Source organism: Vidua macroura, chromosome 16, assembly GCF_024509145.1.
Source record: "Vidua macroura isolate BioBank_ID:100142 chromosome 16, ASM2450914v1, whole genome shotgun sequence".
Lineage (NCBI taxonomy): Eukaryota > Metazoa > Chordata > Aves > Passeriformes > Viduidae > Vidua > Vidua macroura.
In genome coordinates, this window is record NC_071586.1 from 8,231,891 (window position 1) to 8,240,285 (window position 8,395).

Genomic DNA, 8,395 nt, shown 5'->3' on the forward strand with positions numbered 1-8,395 from the left:
ACCAGGGCTGGGGCAGGTTTAGATTTTACTGAGGAAGACTGAGAACTGGAAAGACTGGAAAAGGAAATGGGTGGCAAAGCAATATTTCTAGATTGCTTAGCTAAAGAATAGTCTTAGTGCAGTTAGATAACAGTTACAGATGGAATTTGATACATGAAAAGAAATACAGTTCTGGATGATGACCAAGCAATGTTCTTCAGAATCTCATAAAAGCAAGATAAAAATAGGATTGTTAGAAGAGAATCTGATCTCAAAAATATTGGAAGTATTTTTCTAACAGAACACCTAAAGGAAAGTGAAAAGAAAAGCTACCCAGGGATTAGCTGTGTTGAAGTCTTTCTGCAAACAGACAGTAGAGTTAGCACTTCTTTACTAGAAGAATTTTTTTAATTCCTTGGTGATAGTTTTAATTTGTATCTGAAGGAGGAAGTCAAGTTCAAGACATTGAAATATAATGTAAAAAGGCAAACTGAAAGATAGAGACAGATAAACCAGAAATCCATACTATATTTTGATGAATTCTAAATATGCAAGATTTATCTTTTAATATGCCCCTGGGTACTTTCAGCCATCCCCAGATCTGCTGACCAAGGCTGTGACATTTTCCAAATGACCTCTCTACTTTTAGTAATCTTAAATCCTGTTCAAAAGCATGTTATTATTTTTTTCTGAATATTAAGTTTTAAGCAAGGTAATGGATTACCCTTTGAAGAGCTGCATGATCACTCTCATTTTATCTGTGCTAATTAAACCTTGATATTTACCTTAGCTGGATTAGTTTCAAACTGACAAAACAGCTCTTGCCTGAGCTGGAGGAGGATCTCAGTCTTGCAAGCAATTTAAAGTCACAGCCAGTTGGAAGATGCCTCAACTTCAGTGTCAGTGCTGCAGGTGCTTTACATTCCTTTATTTCACACCTCCTCCCAGCTCAACCCAAAAGCTTACACCTTCACAAGGTAACCCTGTAATGAGGGATTTCTGCTTCTGAGCATTTATAAAAGTGTCAGCTTTTTTTGTAGGCAGTAACTATAGCTTGTTTTTATAAATGTGGGCACGGAAGCACGAGGGGACACGAGGGTTGCCTGGTGGCCACGTTGTCCTCAGCCCAGCTCTCCTGGTCCAGGCTCTGGTGCAAACTGCTGCAGCCCGTCACTGAGGGGCAATTGGGACTGGGTTAGTTTGGAAAACCCAGCCAAGAAGCAAATTTAAAACAAAACTATGCTATTTCCTGGCAACTAGCAAAGCTATATTAAGCTGGCCAATTCCTGATAAAATCACAGCAGGGAAAGCAGAACAAGCAAACCAGAACTCTGTTTTGCAGTTAGATCCTGTGCTATTTTTAAGTCATCCTGACAGCTTGTTAAATGGCAGTCTGGAGAGCAGCTCCAAGTACTGACTGTCACTTCAGCCATTTCCCAGGGAGCTGTGCCCTGGGAGGATGCTGGAGCAGTGCCCTTTCCATGGGGGAGCCAGTCCTGCAGCAGCCTGGGCACCCAGGCTGTGGCTGAACCTCTGCTGGTAGCTCTCCGTGTGGTCTCAGCACTGTGCCACGCTCAGATTGTGCTGCATCACTTTGAATGACACATTTTGATGTATCCAGACCTGTGTGCTCTCTGTAGAACACACTTGGCAGCAAATACGAGTTACACAGGCACCCTGAGAGGTCTTGGCTGGCCCTCTGAGGCACTGGCAGGCATCCTTGTGCCCAGTCACTGCCACTGCACCAGTCTGAGCAGTGAGAGAATGAATTTTCTGAATATCCAAATCTATTTGCAATTCTGGGGAAACAAAAGAAAACAAACAAAAACCCAAACAAACAAACACAACAACAAAAGCCAGCTAAAAAAACCAACCAACTAAAAAAACCCAAAAAAACCCAAAACAAAACAAAAAAAACGCAAAAAAGGTTCAAACAGTTATCCTAACTTCTTGGGTGGGACATGATATTCACACCTCCTGAGTTGCTGTCACACTGAGGTGTTTGTGTTAGGAGGGGGAGTGTCTGCCAGTGGCAGATAGCACAGCATGTCTCTTCTCTCCATCCATGGTGCATTGCATTGTCTGTAAAACTTTTTGTGACAGACTTTGAATAGTCTGGGAATGTCAATGGCAGAGCTGGATTGAGAATTCAAGAGACCATTTACAAAGGATCATAGGAAAGGAGTGTCTCCATTTTCCTCTCTGAGGCTTTGTGGTACTTGCAGCCTCTCATTTTCTATTAGTGACATGTTCTGCAGAGTGAAGCAAAGCTCTCTTGTACTTAATTCAGAGTAGCATCACTGATGCCTTGTAAATCTGGTATGAAGTGAGTACAGGAGCACAGAGTCTCAAGCATGATAATTCCGTAGATTTCTTTTCTGTATTGAAATTTTTTGGTATCAGAAGTTACATTTGGATAACAGAATCCTATCACAACATACTTTAATATGGTATAAGTGAAACCATATGTAATTGATTTGTTTTTGAATGCAGAAGTCTTTTGTTAAATCTAAATCTTTTCCTAGTCCTACTTTAGGCAGTATTTTAGTCCCATGTTTAGTTCCATTACCTCTGAGTTTTACAGTCTCAGAGTGGTGACAGCAGTGCCCTGGAAGGATGGCTGGAGCAGGGGGACAGCAGAGGGAGGGCACTGGCACCAGCTGGTGATCTGCAGCCACCAGTGCAAACACCAGTGTGCCAGGAGACAGAACTGAACTGGGATCGAGCTCATTGCTTTGTGCAGTTTTCTTCACTCTGCATGGCTTTTAGGATGATGTTCATTGGTCTGTACTTGACACACAAATTAGTTTTTAAACAGCATTATGATGGTGACTTGCCTCATCAAAGCATGTTAAAAGGAGACTAATATGCTGAGTGGTTTGAATAATGTTATCCTTGTTTATTTCTGCTGTACTTAGTAATATCAAGGAAACAGATAGGAAGACATTGGTACTTTCTAAATGGAAAGTGGAAGATTAATTGTTAGGTGACTTTTTTAACATGAACTCTCACTTTATACATATATGCATTTGGGGAAGCAAACTAATTGATTAGTTAAAGTATTATTTGCAAATGTGTCTGAAAGGATTTTGGTGCTTGAGACAATTCAGTAAAACTATGTTGGCAGATAGACTGATATACTGGCTGTTCAGTGGATGGTCTTGATAATGTCCTTCTTACATTTATCCCTTTCTAATCCTTTAATGTTCCTCAAATTTAACAGTTTCTAGTAAAAAATGATATAAAAATATATTAAAAATATATAAAAAATACTTAGTGATTCGATTGAACATCAAATGTGAAGTCATATCATCTCCAAAAGGCACCAACAAACTTGTGAGGGAATAAAAAAGCCCTGAGAGTCCAGTGCTACAAGTCCATACCTAATTTTATTTGCTAAACTCTATGTGGTGTCAGCACAACCAATGCCTGCAGAGCAGCCAGGCAACCCTGATTTGCTTTTTACTCCCACTTTGTTGAGTTGGAGGTTTTTATTATGCATTTAATGACAGCTGTGCTCTGGTGGCCTTGATTGCTGGAATGGATGTCTATTTACAGTGCCGTTAGTAGACCCAAGTACATGTTGTTATTGTGTTGTTTTTAACATCCTGAAGTCATGCAGCTGAAGGTTTCCATTTGCTGTGCACACTTGGGTGCACAGTATGCAGTACAGGACAGGGTAATGAAACTCCATCTTCCTGGTTCTGTTGGTCTAATCATCTGTATCTCTTTATTAGTTTATTAAAACATTCCTTCCCTCCCAGCCTATCAAAATGATACTGCCTAATGGACAGAGTTACCTTTAGTGTCAGTGAGTGTGTGAGGTGTTTTGGGGCTTTTTTAATGAAATCTTTGTATTTTGGGAACTTCCTTTTCCTTATCAAATTCCATCATTTATGACTCACTAACTCCTGATGACAGTGTCCTGACTCCTTAAATGATACCTACATGGTTAACCAAAACTCAGACCTGAATCAGATTTTATCTTCTTTGCTACAGCTCTTAACTTCAATCCTTACCCAGAGACTGTTTTAAATTTCCACTTAGAGCATCTTAGATCATCTCCTACTGTCTGCTACATCCTAGATCCCTTGCATTGGTATAACCATAGAGAAGGGATTGGCATCAAAGAAAGAAAATAATTTCATACATTCCTACATTGAAAGGCAGTTTAAATACATGTCAGATTAAAGTTTCTTTCCCCAAAATGCATTAGCCCAGGGTAGGAAGGTTCAGAGCCCCACTAGCAGCCAGTACCTTGCTCCCTCTATAGGGGAACATCACCTTTTTGCAGTTGCCTGTTTGCAAGAGGCACTAACATGACATTATTCTACTCTTACTTGAAATCCTGAAATGTTGTGTTAGAGAGATACTGCTGTTTTGTTACAATTGTATCCAGTAATAATAGCTTGATCTTTTTACAGGCATCTGTGATTAGGTGTCATATTCATGGTTTCATTATTTTCTTATTTCTTCCATTACTGCTCTGTTGTTTTCTCCAAACACTTTCAGGGGCTTAGAAGTTGTGTTTTGAGAAAAAAGACTTCATTGTGGGTTTTGCAGTGCTGAGCCTGAATTGATCCTTTTCTGGAGTCATCTATCAGTGTCACAGGAGTGCATTTCTTGGTGCCTCATGTCCTGGCTGGCCCCAGAAGGAACTTCTAAAGTACACACATTGCAGGAGAGTTTTCACAATTACCCTTACACACACACACACAGAATATGGGAGCAGATCCCCAAGTGCTTGCATCAAGATCCTTTTAAGTACTCAGATATGAGTATGCTTTGCATAATAATTATATATAGATGTAATTGCTGAAGTCTTGAAAACATGAATGTCTCAATAGATGAATCAGTTAATTCATGGTACATGCAATAATAGTCCCTGCTGTGTTTCACATCCACCTCCCTGCAAAATGGATTTTTGTATTTAACAAAAAGGTACATATTTATGCACAACTCTATTTGTGCTTGTGGAGTAAGAGCAGGAGAAACACTTAAATGGGACAAGTTAATATCTTATTCATAGTTACAGTGAACAGCCAGGAAAAAGTCAATACCAGCATTGGTATTGTCCCGTGTGACAAATGGTATTGTGAGCTCATGCAACACTTGCTGTAAAATGACTTTTTGAAGTAGGTGATAAAAAAAAGAATCTGTTCACAGAATTCAATATTTGTACAGAAGTTCTTTGTTTCTTTTTTGAAGGTGAAACTTCAGTTTCACTGAATTGTTTTCTGGTGTTTGTGAGGTTGTCAGGACCAAGACAGGGCTCTGAAATGAGCCCTTTGAGTAACAAAGGAGATTTTGTGCTTCTGGAGAACAACTGGAGAGAAACACAGAGCCTGGGGCATCCCTGCTCCTTGAGGGGAGATTTTGCAGACCTGTGGCCTGTGCAAGGTTTTATTTATCTTCCTAGTTAGTATTTAAAATATCCCTTAAAAGCAGTGCATTTAATAATTTAGGATTCAGTGGAAAATGCTGTTTTATTATACTTTTATAGTATGTTTCTGTCTTGAAACGTAAAGTAAATTCCAAGAAATTATATTTTGAGATTGTTTTAAATTCTGAAAAGATGAGATTCCACTCCATAAATCCTATAAAATATTGAAGACTTTAACCTATGAACTTGCAAAACTATTTTGCAAGGCATTTCTGATTTCTCAGTATCATCTGAGTTGAAAAAGGGATGGACACCTGGGTAATTGGAAAGGTATGCGTTATACACAGCTGTGTGGGGCAACTGCAGCTACACTGACCATAGTGATGGTGTTTTATAAATCACTTTCATAATGTCCCAGTGTTCCTGGAAGTTTAGTGTCTCATTGTGTTAACTACAATGAAATACTTCTTGCAAAGCCCTTTATGAATTTCATGAGTAATAGTATATAGTGGGGAAAAAAAAGTCATTAAAATCTTCCCAAAATATAAGAAGTATCACCTGTGTGCACTGTGTTTTTCCCCACTTGGCCTCTTATGTAGAAGAGTGGCAAAATGGCAGCTGGAATAAATCTCTGTGCTCAGGCCTGTCACACAGCAGGGACATCTCAAGCATGAGCAGTTGCTTCAAGCACAGTTTTCACTGGGACTCTTGAAACTTTCCTCTAAACCTTGGAGTGACCCATCCACAGTGTCCCTGTCCAAATCCAAACTGGCTGGCAGGCCAAGGAGCCCAAATCTGATCAGTACTGAATTAAACCTCTTTTAGATAAAAACCTGATACTGTTTATATAAATTAGTCATTAGCATTTATTAAACAGAACTGTGAAGAGGCATCGGAACACACATGATCAGTTACTGTACCCTGTGGAAAAGATGGGTCTATAATAACCCCATCCCAGGATTTGATTTTTTTCCTGCAAGCAGAAGAAATAATCTCAGAAGGCAAACTGTTGACTTGAAAATTCACAACAGCCAAAGTTTAAAGAGGTAAAGGCAAGTTTGTTGCAGGACGGATTTTTTCCTTTTCTTTGGAAAGCACAGAACTCATTTGCTTGGTCATAGTTAATAGCATATTACTAAATAGCACATTACACCAGAGCTGTGCACAGAGGCAATTGGACATTTGCTTGGTTGCTTTTCTTGTTTCTAGTGGAAATACCAATGAAAACTATAAGCCATTAATCTTCAGTTTAGTTTTGCTAAGTGTTGAGCAGCATTTAAAAACAATTACTTTGCTTCACAGCAGAAGTCATTGGAGGAGAGGGATTTAGCAGCTGCTTCAGCTCAGGATTTGTACAAGAGCAGGTTTATATCTTGGTTATATGGTAGGAGTTACCAAACAGGTAAAATGATTTACTTTGGCCTTCTATCTAGAGCTCAGCTCCAGCGTGGCTCCTCAAAACAAGCAGAGTGTTCTGGGGATAGCCAGCCCCTCTTGGTTGCTAGGAGATGCTTGAATCCCAGTAGTGCCAGCGTGCTGCTTGCACCCAAACAACTTTAATGCTTCCTCCATTTCTGGAATGCTCCAGTGTGCAGCAGAGACAGTGAAATCATACTAGGGCAAGAGAGAGAGAAGTAAAGTCACTGAAATTGCCAGGGTTTTTAAAGAATGAGCAAAGTCTTCCAGCATTTAAAGATGTGTTTTGTTCAAAGTTATCAAGTGAGGTACTGCATTTCTCCCAAGGTGAGCTTTCTCCCCTTTGGAACATTGATTTGGCCTCCAGAATGAAGAGCCCTTACCAAGCCATTGCAGCAAGGTGCTGCTCAGTGGGACCGTGTTCCTGTGGGACCAGGCAGCTCCTGAGCAGGCAGGCTCATGGCCTCCCCCTGCACATCACAGGCTTCCTGCAAGATAAAATGCAGCTTATGATGTTCAAGGGTTTGGCCAGTGGCTCAGAAGAGTCTAAGGTCTTGATGTGCCCAACAGCTCCCCAGTCTCTGGCCTCAGCTGCCTCCATTCACCCTCAGCGCTCACAAGAAAGATGTAAAGTCAAATAAAGATATGTAATAAATAGGAACTGACTAATTTATTCACTCAATAAAACATCAATAGCCTAAAGTTAACTGAGCAAAAACAGGCTCACACTAAAATGCTAAATGAATACCTCCCTGCTGCACAGAATCCATTGCTCGAGTGCATTTTGCAGAAGTTGAAAATGTGACATTAAGTGTAGATGTGTTTTAAAGATTATTAGAAAGGGCACTCCTTGTGAGTAATTCACTTTTCCATTATTTTTAGCATTATATTTAGACTATTTTAAAACAAATTGTATTGGCAGCTCCTGAAGAAAACTGCCTAGCCACAGCTATCTACAAAGATGTTAAAACCCAAGAGTTTTGATCCCTTTTTCACCAGCTAACCAGCAGCTGGAATGTTTTTGCCATCCGGTATTTATTACCTTCTTGTCTCTACTGTGTTGTTCCTAGCTTCCAGCCCTAACTCACAGCAGCTCTGTGACAGTGCTGCTGTTTGTCTTGCTCCAGCAGGTCTGGAATGTCCTCATGCTCCCCATCTCCCTGGCACAGGATGTAGAGCAAACACAGGACAGGGCACCTTCCAACAAACCCAACCAGCTCCCAGAGCCCCCTGACCCTGCACAGAGAGTTTTGGGCATGAGGAGAGTACAGGATTCAATTTACATTCAGATAGTAGACTTGGACTTAGGTTTAAATGATTTGCATCTAGACTGTGTCCCCCTCTTTGCTAGGAATAGTGCCACACTCTGCAGGCAGCCCTGTGGTGTCACAGAGCAGCTGGGGGCTGGTTGTGACCTCCTTGCACCCCTGGAAGGAAGATATCACATATTCCCTTGTGACGTGACTGTTTGCCAGTCAGGCTCTTGGCAGCTTGTCCTTTATCTCTGTGGGATGGCTAGACCCCCATATCAGCAATGCTCATCACCCTGGTGTGGTTTTCTGGGGGCAAAATTTGCTGCTACAAATCCCAAAATGCCTATTAAAAGGCAGGCAATGC

At 40.7% G+C, this 8,395-nt stretch overlaps 1 long non-coding RNA gene across 2 annotated transcripts; it reads right to left on the reverse strand.

Moving 5' to 3' along the window:
• Positions 1-6,271: 6,271 nt before the first annotated feature.
• LOC128815522 (uncharacterized) lies at positions 6,272-8,131 on the reverse strand. 2 transcript variants are annotated; one of them, XR_008439664.1, is made up of 4 exons: positions 7,821-8,117; positions 7,162-7,266; positions 6,779-6,976; positions 6,272-6,335 (listed from the first exon to the last, which is right to left on the reverse strand). It is a non-coding gene; the product is annotated as an uncharacterized LOC128815522 (long non-coding RNA). The 2 variants fall into 2 exon arrangements; XR_008439665.1 differs by lacking the exon at positions 6,272-6,335 and having other exon boundaries at positions 6,900-6,976; positions 7,821-7,938; positions 8,062-8,131.
• Between the last annotated feature and the right edge of the window lie 264 nt (positions 8,132-8,395).